Genomic DNA, 14,502 nt, shown 5'->3' with positions numbered 1-14,502 from the left:
AGGCTCTAGATTGAACCTCCCAATGCCGAAGGTTCCCTGTCCCTCCGCCCGGTGATGACCCAGAACTCCATTCACCACCTCCGTCAGTCAGCTAGTCTTTCCCAACATTCTTCCTTCCTCCTTCACTTGCCCCTTTTCTTCAATTACCAGCACACAGGCTGGATGCTACCATCCCAGGTGCTAGACGGCTTGAAACAGCAGAAATTTGAGGCTCAGGAAATCCCATCTTAAGATGAAGGAAAAGCGTGGGGATGAGGGGCTCACAGAAAATAAAGGGATGGCAGAGGGGGTGGACAAGGAGGGGCAGAGGAGCCTAGCTCTGCACTCTGGACGGGTGGTCGGTGCCCTCTGTCTCCAGCTCCACCCCACACTTTCCTCTCCCAACCATTGTCTTTAACCCAGGTCATCTCCCACGATTACAATAATTCTTCAGCTTTTATGGCTTCAGGCATCCTATGATTTTAGGTTCATAGAGAAAATTCTGTACACTAACTCCCTCTGCCTCTAATCCAAGTTCTCAGATATATTCATTATTGCATGAGGTTTATTTAACAGGAGATAAAGAAATTTCCACTACATGGTTAACCCTTGTTCCGTCAGGTTAAAACCCAACAGTATTTCCCTGTACTTAGATTCCAGGTACATACACGTATTTGGCATTCTTTGAATTAAATATATTGTTACAACAGTAGTATTTTCAGATTTTTTTTGTTTTCTTAAAGTACATGCTAAGATTATTTTTTATAGGGGCTCAGGTAAATTAGACCTATGCATCTGGGAATAAGTTATATATTAAAATATTATCCCCCTCACCATGAATGCAGTTTTCTAAGCCATAGCATCAGGAAATAAATGGAAATCTTACACAATCTTATATACTTTTATTTAAGACTGTATATATATTATATATATATATATAAAATAAAGTTTACAAACATAGATAAAGTTACATCCAACTCTATCTGGCAATATAAATTCACTCAAGAAATTCCTTGGTATTAGCCTGGGGATCTCTGAGGATCTTGCTGCTAGTTGTTGCTCCTCTATCCAGCATTTTTGGGAAGGTTGCTTTGCACTTTTTTTTTTTCTATTTGGTGAGGAAGATTAGCCCTGCGCTAACATCCGTTGCCAATCTTCCCCTTTTTGCTTGAGGAAGACTGTCCCTGAGCTAACATCTGTGCCGACCTTCCTCTACTTTGTATGCGGGACACCGCCGTAGCATGGCTTGATGAGCGGTGTGCAGGTCAGTGCCCAGGATCCAAACCAACGAATCCCGGGCCACCAAAGCAGAGCCTGCGAACTTAACCCCTACGACACTGGACTGGCCCTACATTTCTATTTTTTGCCCAGGTCCCTGGGTCATCCCAGGTTGCAAAAGACTAGGAGGGAGAGGAGACAATGCTCAGATGGAGACGCTGTGTTAAAGGACCCCACGGGGTGGCTCAGGTTGCACACCTTAACTGAGATCTATGGTTCCAATAAAAGTTGCAACTGGGACGATTCCTCTTCCACCAAGGAGTGGCCCCTGTTTCAGCCTGTATCTCGCAGGGGGTGGTCAGAAGCCGTTTTCTAATTGGAGGCAGCTCCATCCCCATCCCTCTTAGCTTCTGTGCCCCGTGAATACTCTGGAGTATGCGGAACTGAATATCCATAATTCTTTCTACTCTTGAGCTTGAGGATGGCAGCCTCCCCAACTGCCGCTGAATTAAAGGCATCATTCCTGCTGTCTCCTCTTGCTGCAGCCCACTGGACACTTGCAAAGCAAAATTCTCATGTGAACATTGGGTGGAAACAAAGGTGGGAAATGTTTCGCTCTTTAACTTCTTATTTATGTTCTGTCAGCTAACTTAAATTCTAGGTTGACTAATATGTGACTAGAAATTAAAATTTAGTGTCATGGGATAAAATGAAAATACTGCCTCCTTTATCTAGCTTCCTGAAGAGCTTTTAGTTGGTGTCTGGATTGGAGTTAGGAGTCAATACCTTACCGTGGAGTACCACGAGAGAAAGAAGTATTTTGTTAAGTTGAGGTGCCATATTTTAGGCATATGAGTTGTATGGGAGTTGCAGGAGGCAGATTTTTGCTTAATAAGATAACAACCTCAACTTAGAGCACAGAAAAATAGAATGGACCACCTAAAAAAGATAGGTACCTGGGGGCTGGCCCCATGGTCTAGTGGTTAAGGTTGGCATGCTCTGCTTTGGCGGCCTGGGTTCATGGGTTCGGATCCCAGGCATGGACCTATACCACTTGTTAGCCATGCTGTGGCGGCGACCCACATACCAAGTAGAGGAAGACTGGCAACATATATTAGCTCAGGGAGAATCTTCCTTAGCAAAAAAAAAAAAAAGACAGTAATCTGAACACTAATGGTATCAATTTAAATAAAGGCCTGATGATCATTTGTGGTGGTGGGATTTGGTCAAGCACCTGCCTTCATTACACAAGGATGGCATAAGTGGTCACTCTCAACTGAGATTCTGTGGGGCCAACCAAATACTAGACTGGAGTGGAGTTAATATTCACATTGTCATTCATCTTTATGCCCCTATTGATCTTTCCACCTAAAACAGCACTCCTCCCTCACTCTCTATTGCTCACCCTGATATACTCTCCCGCACAGCACTTCCACTATCTGATGTATTATTTATTCACTGTTTGGCACTTCACACTAGAATGTAAGCTCCATGAAGGCAGGAACATTATTCACTATTATATCCTGATGCCTAGAACAATGCCTGACAAATAGTAGGCCTGTAGTCATATTTACTGCATGAATGAATGAATATATATTTTGGTTCTCTTTTCTTAAAAATATTTGATCCAATTTCTTCTTTCTTACTCCTAGGAGTTTGTATCACACTGAAAATAATTTCACCACAATGGGAAAAATTCAGAGGCCTTTTCTTCACACTGAAAAAATGAAGAACCCAAGTAGGCATTCTATCCTCTTTCATTGTTATGTAGGAATAGGATAGCCTAAATGATACAAGGAGGATTGAAGACAATGCTCTCCAGTGCTTCTTCTGTAGTCTTTTTTTCTCTTTTAGTTATGCTTGGGAGACTACAGTGCCATGAGTCCTTGTCATTAGTGCTATCAAGTCTGGTTTTTTTTGCACCATCCTCTCACCTTCTGGCACTATATCAGACAATGCTCCACTGTTATTCATAGGGTTTTCATGGCCAATTTTTTCAGAAGTGGGTGGCCAGGTCCTTCTTCCTAGTCTGTCTGAGTCTAGAAGCTCCACTGAAATCTGTCCACCATGGGTGACCCTGCTGGTATTTGAAATACTGGTGGCATAGCTTTCAGCATCACAGCAACATGCAGCCACCACAGTATGACAACCTACAAATGGGTGGTATGGTTCCCTGACTGGGAGACGAACTCCAAGCTGAGGCAGTGAGAGCACCGAATCTTAACCAACAGACCAGGCAGCCATGAGTCTAGCTTACTAGATTTCAAAGGTTAGGATGGAGACCACCTTCAGATCATTGTAGTCAAAGAGGCAGGTTCAGTGTTATAAGAACCAGTTTTGGATGATGCTGACCACAGATTTGCAAAAGGTGCTCCAGAGAAATGCGAAGATGGAGAGTTGCACTGCATTCATAAACATATGAATGTTGGCCTTTTCTGGTGTTTGACACTGTTGGTTGGCATAAGCTGTAGCAGCTATAAAGGGATTTTGGCTAAGAATGATCAAAGTCACTTGAGAAACAATAACTACTTGTCCAAATAATTTCTCAACAACTTAAATCAATCCTGCTTTTTATGAGTGACTCCTTGCTGCCATGTTCACAAAAGGCATGCGAGGGTTTCACGCCAGTGCTGAGGCTGAGCTCAGGATTCCGGCTAGCCCTCTTCTGCAAACACAGCATCAGTCAGGTTCTCAACAACAAAGAAGAGGCTGGGAGAGGAAAAAAACTTAGGTCTGAAAGGTCCCTAGGGCATCTTCTGCTGTTATAGAAAGGAGACTGAATTAGGATCAGAAGCCTTGGTTTTATTTTTTGTCTCCACCACTAACTACCTGCACAAATCATTTACTCTTAACTGGGTTTCAGTTTTCTCATTAGTCAAACGAGGGTATTGGTCTAGACCAATGGTTCTCAATAATGGGTGATTTTGCCCCCACCTCTCCAGGGACATTTGACAACGTCTGGAGACATTTTTGGTTGTTGAGGGAGGGTAGGTGCAGCTGGCATCTAGAAAGTAGAGGCCAGGGATGCTGCTGGGCATCCTATAATGTACAGGACTGCACTCCACAAAAAATAATTATCCAGTCCAAAATGACAGTAGTGCCAAGGCTGAGAAACCCTGATCTAGATAGTTCAAGTCTCTCTCAGTCCTGACACTATTCTATAATGTAATGACTGGTCGCATCCAGACCTCTGAAGTTGCACGAAGTAAGCCTAATTCCCCTTCTGAAGCTTCCTCTAAATCCATACACTGTATTGAACTCTTTCTTGTACCTCCCAGCTCTACTCTTGGACCTCCTTCATACCCAGACCTCGGTGTTTCCACGCCACCCTTGAGTTCCTTCATTGTAGTATACAATTTATACATACATGTAAAATTGCCATGAATTTTCTTCTCTCTGTATATACTCAACTTCAGGGCAGGGACTGTCCTGTTTATTTCTTCACCCTCTTTAGCACGTCATCTTTAATGACGAATAATAATCCTCACTAAATGTTTGTTTGAGCAAATGATTGACGGTGGAACAATCAGCAAACATAAATCTCAGTGTTTTCTCGCTTGGTTCCTACACAGAGCTGTGGCATGAGCTAATTCAGATCATTTCACCAGATTATTACTAGTTGGCCTAAAACATCTAAGTGGCTTAGGATCCTGCAGTAAAGTGGATTTGGGATTGTGGCTCTTGGTCTAAACTCAGAATCATCCCAGACACAAAGATATCAGGTCAGAGTCAGGGAGAGGACTGCTGGGAAATGGGCTTTTCTGGATGCTTTAGAGCTGGAGACAGAATTAGTACTCAGGGACACTTGAGCACCCTCTCTGTTCCAAGGATTTATTCTTGTTGACACAAAGTTCAGCCTGAGAACCAGAAAGGTCTTGGACGTCTGTACATATTTCCTATTAAGGACATAGATTGTTACTTCAAGCTCCTAGGATAAAGAGGCTGTGGCACTGGGACCATTTAGCTGTTCAGATCCAGTGAGGCCCCATCACAGAAGGGCAAAATCATGCAGTTTGGTGGACCCCCCCCCATGGACCCCTCCCACCAGCGCCAAGGGAAGCACTGTTGGGACTGGCTGCATCTGCTTCTATGCTGCACAGCCACCTCATTTCTGTGAAGTTTTTAAGTCTTTGGCCAAACAATATTGGAAATTAATCGAATCTCAGAGGGAGTTGTGCATCTGTTAATTTCTTTCCATCAAATTATAGCTCATTGATTGCAGAAACATGGTACTTCACAATTCTAGAAATCTAGGTACCCATAGGGAAAGTAGAGTCACTGTCACACCACCCTTCTCAGTCACCTCCTTTAATACTCCCTAGAACACAGATCAAGACCGCAAGAGGATATTGAGCAAGTATAAGATAGTAGCAGAGCATTCAGTTTCACTTTTGATATTTCACCAGAGTCAGGGATAAGAAATCAGACTTCATCATATAGGTTAAAGTAAGATAAAGCAGAGAGAACAACAACATTTGGACAAAATAGCTGTCAGAAGGAACAGACACATACATTCAGCAGTGAATGGAGAATTTTTTACACCATAAAGCCGAGGGCCTGCTGACATTCAAGAACTCTTAAGAAAAAAATCTGGTGACTTGCCTGTCAACTTCAGTTCAGATGAGTATTCAGTCAATTGTTTTAAGGGTGCTGAGATGGAAAAAAGTGGTTTATAAAGAATTTCTCAGCGCTGTTTCTTGCACAGTTAGAGGGACTGCCTTCGTGTTTCTTTCTGTTACGTTTTACTGGAGGGTTAAGGCAGTTGCCTACCCAGATGATATTTGCATTTTAAAGGGACATCCCCCTTGTATGTTTAATGACTTGCACTGCACCTGGGCAGTGCTCCTCACAGACGAGCTCAATAGCTAAGAACTCACTTGAGTGTCCATAGTTTTTTTTCTTTTTTAAAATAAGAAATGTAAAAATAATTAGCTATATGCTAGTATTTATGAATAGGCAAGTTTAATAAAAAATGGATCAAGAGATGGCTGGAAACATAGAATTTTTTTTAAATCAAAGTAACTTTCTTTTTTAGGAAATGTGGAAAATATAATAAATTATAAAGAAAACTAATCTCATCCACATTCCCCTACTCAGAGGCAATCTTTATGAAGATTTTATACATTTACTTCCAATTATATATACGCATATATGTATATGCACACACATATATACACACATAATTTTTAATGAAATTGAGGGATAATAAACTACATATGTTTCAATTTTTTTTAACTTTTTGTATCCTCCTATCATTAGTGATTCATACATATTCAGTATTTAAATACTTCCTCTTTTTATAGCCATGAGATTATTTTATCAAACTTGCTAATTAAAGGATATTACACATATGAATACATGGGACATCCATAGTCACTGAATGCTTCTTTCGTTTATTCATTTACTTCATATACATTCACATTCACACAGAACACATTTCTGCCGCATTTCAGGGTTAGACAGTAGATCATCATTTTATTTTATGGTAGTGCTTATTTTGTTATAGAAACTTCTATTGTACAAAACCCATGTATCCCAAAATATCAAAAATAGGAGTCATTTTCTCAAAACACACTTTTTTTTTTTTGTGAGAAAGATTGGCCCTGAGCTAACATCTGTTGCCAATCTTCTTCTTTTTGCTGAGAGAGATTGTCCCTGAGTTAACCTCTGGGCCCACCTTCCTCTATTTTGCATGTGGGACGCTGCCACAGCATGGCCTGATGAATGATGTGTAGGTTCATGCCCAGGATCTGAACCTGTGAACCCCGGGATGCCAAAGCGGAGTGCATGAACTCAATCACCGTGCCACAGGGCTGGCCCCTCAAAATACACTTTTAAAGAGAGTGATTATCTCATCTTGTATCCTTTTTTTTTTTTGTGAGAAAGATCAGCCCTGAGCTAACATCTGATGTCAATCCTCCTCTTTTTTGCTAAGGAATTGGCCCTGGGCTAACATCCGTGCCCATCTTCCTCTACTTTATATGGGACGGTGCCACAGAATGGCTTGACAAGTGATGCGTTGGTGCGCGCCCAGGATCCAAACCGGTGAACCCCGGGCCTCCGAAACAGAGCCTGTGAACTTAACCGCTGTGCCACCGGGCTGGCCCCAATCTTGTATCCTTTAAAAAAATACCATTGCAAAACCAATGAGCATCCCATTCCCTTACACAAACAATCACTGAACTGAAGTATCTCAAGTTTTCTTGGATGAAAATCTCCTTTTATGAATTAAGTAGAACAATATGCAACTAAAACAGAGAACAGGCAAAAACTACCCCATAGTGATGACCTCAGTAAACCTTTAAACTCAACATGCTGAAATTAATTCCAAGTAAGGCAGAAAGATTAACATATTTTTGCTGACCAGGAAAAAGATGTTTACCCAAGCTCAGCCTTTTGCCTCTTGCATCTCAGTACACCTGCCAAATTGGTCAAAAAAAGAATTAAATTGAACTTTGAGGGTTAAATCAAAATGTGTCAAAGATTTACCCAATTAATTTTTAAAAAGACAAATTCTTAATTAGCCACATGCAGGTATAGCATAGATTCTATTGAAATCTCCCTGGTAATATATGACCATCATTTATTTGTTAAAGTCCTGCACACTTCTAAGAGATTAATGAAACAATATGATTTGATATCAGTGTGTATTGGTTTTACCATGATGTAAAGATCCAAACAAATAGAAAAGAAGAAAGGAAAGAAGTTATGAAACTCAATAAGGTCAAAAAACAGTAAAGTAAAAAAAAAAAAAGATTTTCTAGGACCTTTACCTGTCACATTATTAGTAACATTAAAAAAAGGGGATGTTGAGCCAGCCCCGATGGCCTAGTGGTTAAAGTTCAGCGTGCTCTGCTTTGGCAGCCCAGGTTCTGTTCCGGGGTATGGAACCACACCACTTGTCAGTCAGTAGCCATGTTGTGGTGGCGGCTCACATAGAAGAACTTACAACTATACACAACTATCTACTGGGGCTTTGGTGGGGGAGCAAAAAGGAGGAATATTGGCACAGACGTAGGGTAGGGTGAAAAAAAAGGGGATGAGTGGATAGGGGAGTAAATGTTTGCAAGCAGGGTACCATACCTCCCACAAATATCCTGAATTAAATCTTTGTACTAAGCACATAGAATTCCACATTTTTTTGGTTACCATTACTCTTCTCTAATGTGCATAAAACCTAACCATAAAGCTCACTCTCAAAACAACATGCATGCAAACATAGCAGTTACTTGGACACAATTTCAGTGACAAACTCTTTGGCATGAAAACCAGATGCTTAATTTATTATTATTATATTTTTTGCTTGCAATGTATATCTTGTTTCCCCAGAAAAAAATATTTATGTGCAAAATATGGATGGGTGTTTTCTTAGACAAAGAAATGCTTTTTCTGGAAATCATAAAGAGAAAGAAGGATCTAGTTCTGGGAAGAACACTCAGGCCTTGCCCTTCAGTGGTGCATTTCTATCGGCCTTGAATATGCTGTATGCCTTAGTAGCCACCTAAGGGCTACTGAAGCCTGATATCATTTTCATCTGACTCAGAGGAGACGAATATCTTTTTTAAAAATGGAGATAAAAGATACAGCATTTACTTTGGTATCAGTAAGTTGCCACTCCAACCTCTTTGGAGTTAAAAAGAAATGGTACTATATAAGTATGTGTTTGATTTTACCATGATGTAAAGATCCAAACAAATAGAAAAGAAGAAAGGACAGAGGGAAAGAAAGAAAAAAGGAAAGAAGTCATGAAACTGGATATATGCAAAAAAAAAAAGCAAAATTAAAGAAAAGATTTTCTGGGACCTTTACCAGTTACATTAGTAACATTAAAAAAAGGGGATGTTGAGCCAGCCATGATGGCCTAGTGGTTCCAGTTCAGCACACTCTGCTTTGGCAGCCCAGGTTTGGTTTCTGGGTGTGGAACCACACCACTCATCTGTCAGTAGCCGTGCTGTGGTGGTGGCTCACATAGAAAGTTCTCAAACTTTTTGTTCTGAAGATCCCAAAGAGCTTTTGTTGATGTGTGTTATATCTATCAGTGTTAAACTTATTAGAAACTGACTTAGGAATTTAAAAAATATTTATTTATAAATTTATTTACATAAAAATGATAAACCCATTAAATGTAACATAAATAATGCCTATTTTTAATAAGATAGAAATATTTTCCAAAACAAAAAAATGTAGTGAGAAGTATGGCATGATTTTATATTTTTGGAAATCTCTTTTAATATCTGGCTAAATAGAAGGAAGATAGATGGATTTTCATATCTGCTTCTGCATTTAATCTTTTGCAATATGTTGTTTTGGATGAAGAATATGAAGAAACTGCAAACTTACACAGACATAGTTTGAAAAGGCGGGATATTTTTATAGTCTTTCAAATGATTGTGGTTATTTTTCTTTGATATGACACTGCAACTCAACAAGTGGTTGTTTCTTAAAAGTGAGTGGCAATATGGAATCTGAAACCATATCCATGAACTTTGCATAGTCCATTACATTAAAATCCATTATCTGTTTCATACTCTGTATAGATTTTTTAACTTATGTATGATTTTATAATGTCATGAATTGGTCAGTTGGAAAGTATTGGTTCACTGAGTTATGCAGATCTTCCAAATGTTGAAACATCTCATTTTCAAGAACAAAAAGTCATATTTGTTAATATTACCATCAATCTCACCAGAGAAGTCTTTTAGGGAAGACTGTTGGGAAGTCATTAAGCTTATAACGGCAGATGCAAGCTTTCCAAAATTCTAATTTTTACTTGAAAGTTTGAATTTTATCATTGTCAGAAAATACTGTTAGTTTTCTCTTAAGCAACAGGCTCACTTCATTCATTTTCAAGGAAACATTTGCCAAATACTGTGTCTGAACAACCATAGTTTATCTGCCAGTTGTTCTTTGAAGTAAGTGTGTTTTTCTATGAAAGAAGTGGCTAGTTCAGTTTGTACACCAAACAATCGTACTTGGAGACAGCCATCATCCCTTAATACATTTCAAGAGCTCTTTTTTTTTTTTTTTGTGAGGAAGATCAGCCCTGAGCTAACATCCATGCTAATCCTCCTCTTTTTGCTGAGGAAGACCGGCTCTGAGCTAACATCTATTGCCAATCCTCCTCCTTTTTTTCTTCCCCCCAAAGCCCCAGTAGATAGTTGTACGTCATAGTTGCACGTCCTTCTAGTTGCTGTATGTGGGCCACGGCCTCAGCATGGCCGGAGAAGCGGTGCCTCGGTGCGCGCCCGGGATCCGAACCCGTGCCGCCAGTAGCGGAGCGCGCGCACTTAACCGCTAAGACACCGGGCCAGCCCCTCAAGAGCTCTTTATGCACACTTCCCATTTTCCTCACACAGAATAATAAAAAGATGTATAGTAGAGCTTCAAGATTTAATAAGATCTTTGTTGTTGCTGTTGATGCTTGCTTGCTTTGCTTTCTACTGCAAGTGGGTGACAGTGAGAATGTAGTACAGTTTGGTGCCACTGCCCTGATTTAACCACCATTACTTTTTTGTCATCAATGCAAATGTCCACACAGTCAAAATGACAAATAATATGTTAGAGTTATTATTAAAATAGTTTTGACCGCAAGGACCCCAAGAAAATGTCTTGGGGACTTCACTTGGAGAACCATTGGCCTAAAAGGAAGGGAAGGTGATAAAGTGGTTGAGTGAAGGCTCTGAGATTGGACAGATCCACTAGTAGATCTCACTTTATTACTGATCTCATCTCTACGAGATGAGATCTAAGCACTACAAGCCCCATTTTCCACACCTTTAAAATAGGAATAAAGAAAGATCTCACTTCACAGAGTTGTTCTAAGGATTAAAGGAGATCACTTAATACAGTGTCTGACACACAGTAAACTCAACAGATGTGAACTGTGATTACTAATATTTATATTATTGCTTATTTTGAGATCAAGAAGCAATGATGTGAGTAAATCAGAATATTAGCTGTGTTTGTTAGAATTTGTTTATGCTACACTAATCCAATTTTAGCTCTAGATCTCCTCTGTGAATATAAGCTACATGAAGTTATGTTTTGTTCCCCTACTATGTTGAGTACAAAGATTGATATTTTACCCTTTGTATGCTGATTTTGCAAATCCTTGTGAGGTCAGTCGTGAGAGATATTTCTTGGTAGTTAGAGTAAGTGGTGATAAAGGAGAGACTGTATTTTGACTAGGACCCAGGATCCCCCAAACCCTGATCTGCTGCCTGCCACAATCACGTACAGAAAGCAGGTGTTACTAATGGGTTACCCTATGAAAGCTAGAACACAAGGAGTCACGGGGATCCCTTTGCCCAAGGCCTAGAACAAACACTTGAGAAATGTCTTTCCCGGAACATTTACACTTGCCCAATCTCAGTCCTCCAGATTTTACCACTTTGTGGAGAAAACTGAATTCAAGGAAGTAGACTCTCAATAAAAAGGGGGGAAAGAAGGTAATTGCTTCAATAAAGGGGGAGGTGTGTGTGTGCAATATACATGTATATTGCACTCTCACAAACAGGAATCTGGCAGAGACTCTAAAGGTTGGAAAACTCTAAGCTCGAAGGGCCATCTAATTGATGTAAATGGAGGAAATAGCTGGGCATAAGTCAAGGTGACCCAGGCACACTGTGCCTACATATTTTACCCCTATGAATATTTTTTGCTGCCTCAAAGAAACATTCTTTCTCTTATTTTCCTTGAAATTATAAGAGGTTTTGTTGTTCTATTTTTCTTTTTACCACTTTTGATATTGATCGGAGTTTAAAAAAATCAAAACAAAACAGCTCTTAACAAGAAAACAATGATGCAGGCTTGATTATAAGTAGCACGTGATATTTGGTCTCAGTGTTGGAAAAATAATAGAGAACTAGAAAGTGGTAACGATGGAGTTGAAATGAAGAGTGTGTGCCTTGTTTAAAGAGAGCAGCTGCGTCTGACTGTGCCATGTAGAGAAACGGACCCAGGATAGCTTCATCTTCCTATTTTCTTGCGTTCAGGGTGGAAATCCAGATTTTTATATGAAATCTTCAAATTTATACATGTTCTTCAAACTGGGTAGGCCAAACAAACATGTTGTCATGTTTGCAGGCTGCCAAATTTTAGATTTCTCCAAAGATATAATTTCATTTCCCTCCCGGAGCTCATGGACCAATAAACTTCGCACTTGTTCAGCTCTATCACCACTCACTGGGGGCATGAGAGTGGGAAGAGAGGAGAGAGAGGAGCCTTGATCTCCCTCTAGTGGTTAGATAGTGCCAAAACAACTAGCTGCACACGTTGATTCTGTTTCTTTTTTGAAAACTTCATCTGCGCAAAACTCACTAAAATCAGCGAAGCAGTCTCTGACTATTATATGTGATATGTGAATCACATGATCATTTTACTGTTAATGCAGATTAGACTCTGTATAGACATGTATACATGAGTATAATGTGAAGGATCATCTTATCCACTAGCTAGAGTGGTATCTAGTAGGTACTTGATAATTTGATCCCTGTTTTAAGTATTTAATAGCAGCTTAGCACTTATTAATTAATGGAGAGCATCTCATATCCCTTTGTTTAGAAGCTTAACTTGAGGAAAGTATTTTAGGGTGAGGAATGGGATAAATTTTGCAATTTTAAAAAATTAAATAGAATTTCAAATAGGTCGGTAATGTAGAGCTAATAAACTTTCTTGAGAAGGTCAAAAAAAACAGATTCCATGGTAGCCCTGTTTCATTTGGATGCCCACATTGTCTGAGAACACTGTCCCCAAGTATTATACGCCTGTAGCTCAAATGTCAACTTTCAAGGATGGTTCCCCTGTATACTCATTTCCTTGCTGCTTTGCCCTCCTTGACACAGTCAGATAATTTAATGAACTGAAATACAATTGCCTTTAGAAGCTCAATACTTCATTATACTTTTGTTTTGAAAACAGTTTTTGAGTTGAGAGTATGTCAGCAAAACCAACCAAAAGAATGTGGATGTTGTTACAAGGTCAGCTTTTCAGAAGTTGTAGGCAGCGTTACTGGCATTCTGTCAAACAATCACCATGGGCAGCGGGGCCATTCGTGGCCTATGAGTCAGCAGCTCAGACAACACTAAATATGGTAACTCATTAATGTGCAGGATAATAGGTACACACGCTCCTTCTGAAAGCATTGGAGAGAGGAAATATTTTATTTTTCAGGTTTATTTAGAAGGAAATCTGGGTAGGTCATTAAAGTCCAGATGTTAGTTCGTGTATATGTTAGTGTGTGTGCCTGCATTAGAATCTATATCAAAATATTTATGCATATGAATATCTTCTGTAAAGAGAACCATATTCAGATTGAGAGCTGAAATATCAGAAGCTAGGCATTTCAATGTGATATTGTTGTGCTAAGAGGGAGTCATGTTTTACACCTGAGCTGTCCAATCCAATAGCCACTGGCCATACGTGGCTACTGAGCAGTTGAAATGTGTCTAATCCAAATTGAGATGTGCTGTAAGTGTAAAATACACACTGGATTTCAAAAACAGAATGAACAATATCTCACTGAAAACTTTTTATGTTGATTCCATGTTCAAATGATCATAGTTTTGATATACTGGGTTAAGTAGAATATATTTAAATTAACTTCACCTGTTTCTTTTTATTTTTTAGTGTGGCTACTGGAAAATATAAAGTTACATATGTGGCTTGCATTATATTTCAGTTGGACGGTGCTGCTTTAGAAGAAGATATTTGATATCATCTCCTTCCAGTAAAACACACACACACACACACACACACACACACACACAAAAGGGACAGGAAGGCGGGCCATGGTAGTGGGCATTTAAAAAATACAGGCTTCAAAATTCCATTTAAGGTGCTCATTTGGAGATCCTAGTTCTCTACGCCAAAGAATGGGTACAACATAAGCCTAGCTCTGAAAGACATCTTACCCTGAATGACCAACTGGCCTCAACTTCGGGTCCAGGGCTAAAAGGGCATTTGTCATAGTTCATTTAATTCTGGCCACTTTACTAAGAATGAAATGGCACTGCCAAAGATGCTGAGAAATGTTTTCCCTCTTACCACTCCTACAGAAGAAGAAAATGAGCTCTGTAGAAATGAATTGGTGTAGCTTCCTGAACTTTTTAGATCTGTTTTAGATTTGGATGCTCTTAAGAATGATTCGACTGTGGTGGTCAAGACTGTATGATAATACCTGGGGCTAAAATTTTGACTTAGTAAGGATTTTGATAACAGCAAAATCTAGACACTAATTTGGCTATTTAAATCAACCAATGAAAAATCATAATTTCTAGATTTGCCTGAATATGTGTTTTGTGTTTA

General features: G+C 39.6%; 1 protein-coding gene across 10 annotated transcripts in view; it reads right to left on the bottom strand.

Moving 5' to 3' along the window:
* DTNA (dystrobrevin alpha) overlaps positions 1–14,502 on the bottom strand; it is a 353,310-nt gene that overhangs the window by 188,746 nt on the left and 150,062 nt on the right. The window lies entirely within an intron of this gene.

This window comes from Ceratotherium simum, chromosome 14, assembly GCF_057802395.1.
Source record: "Ceratotherium simum simum isolate JZ-2026a chromosome 14, ASM5780239v1, whole genome shotgun sequence".
NCBI lineage: Eukaryota > Metazoa > Chordata > Mammalia > Perissodactyla > Rhinocerotidae > Ceratotherium > Ceratotherium simum.
This window is presented reverse-complemented; position numbering and strand designations above follow the sequence as displayed.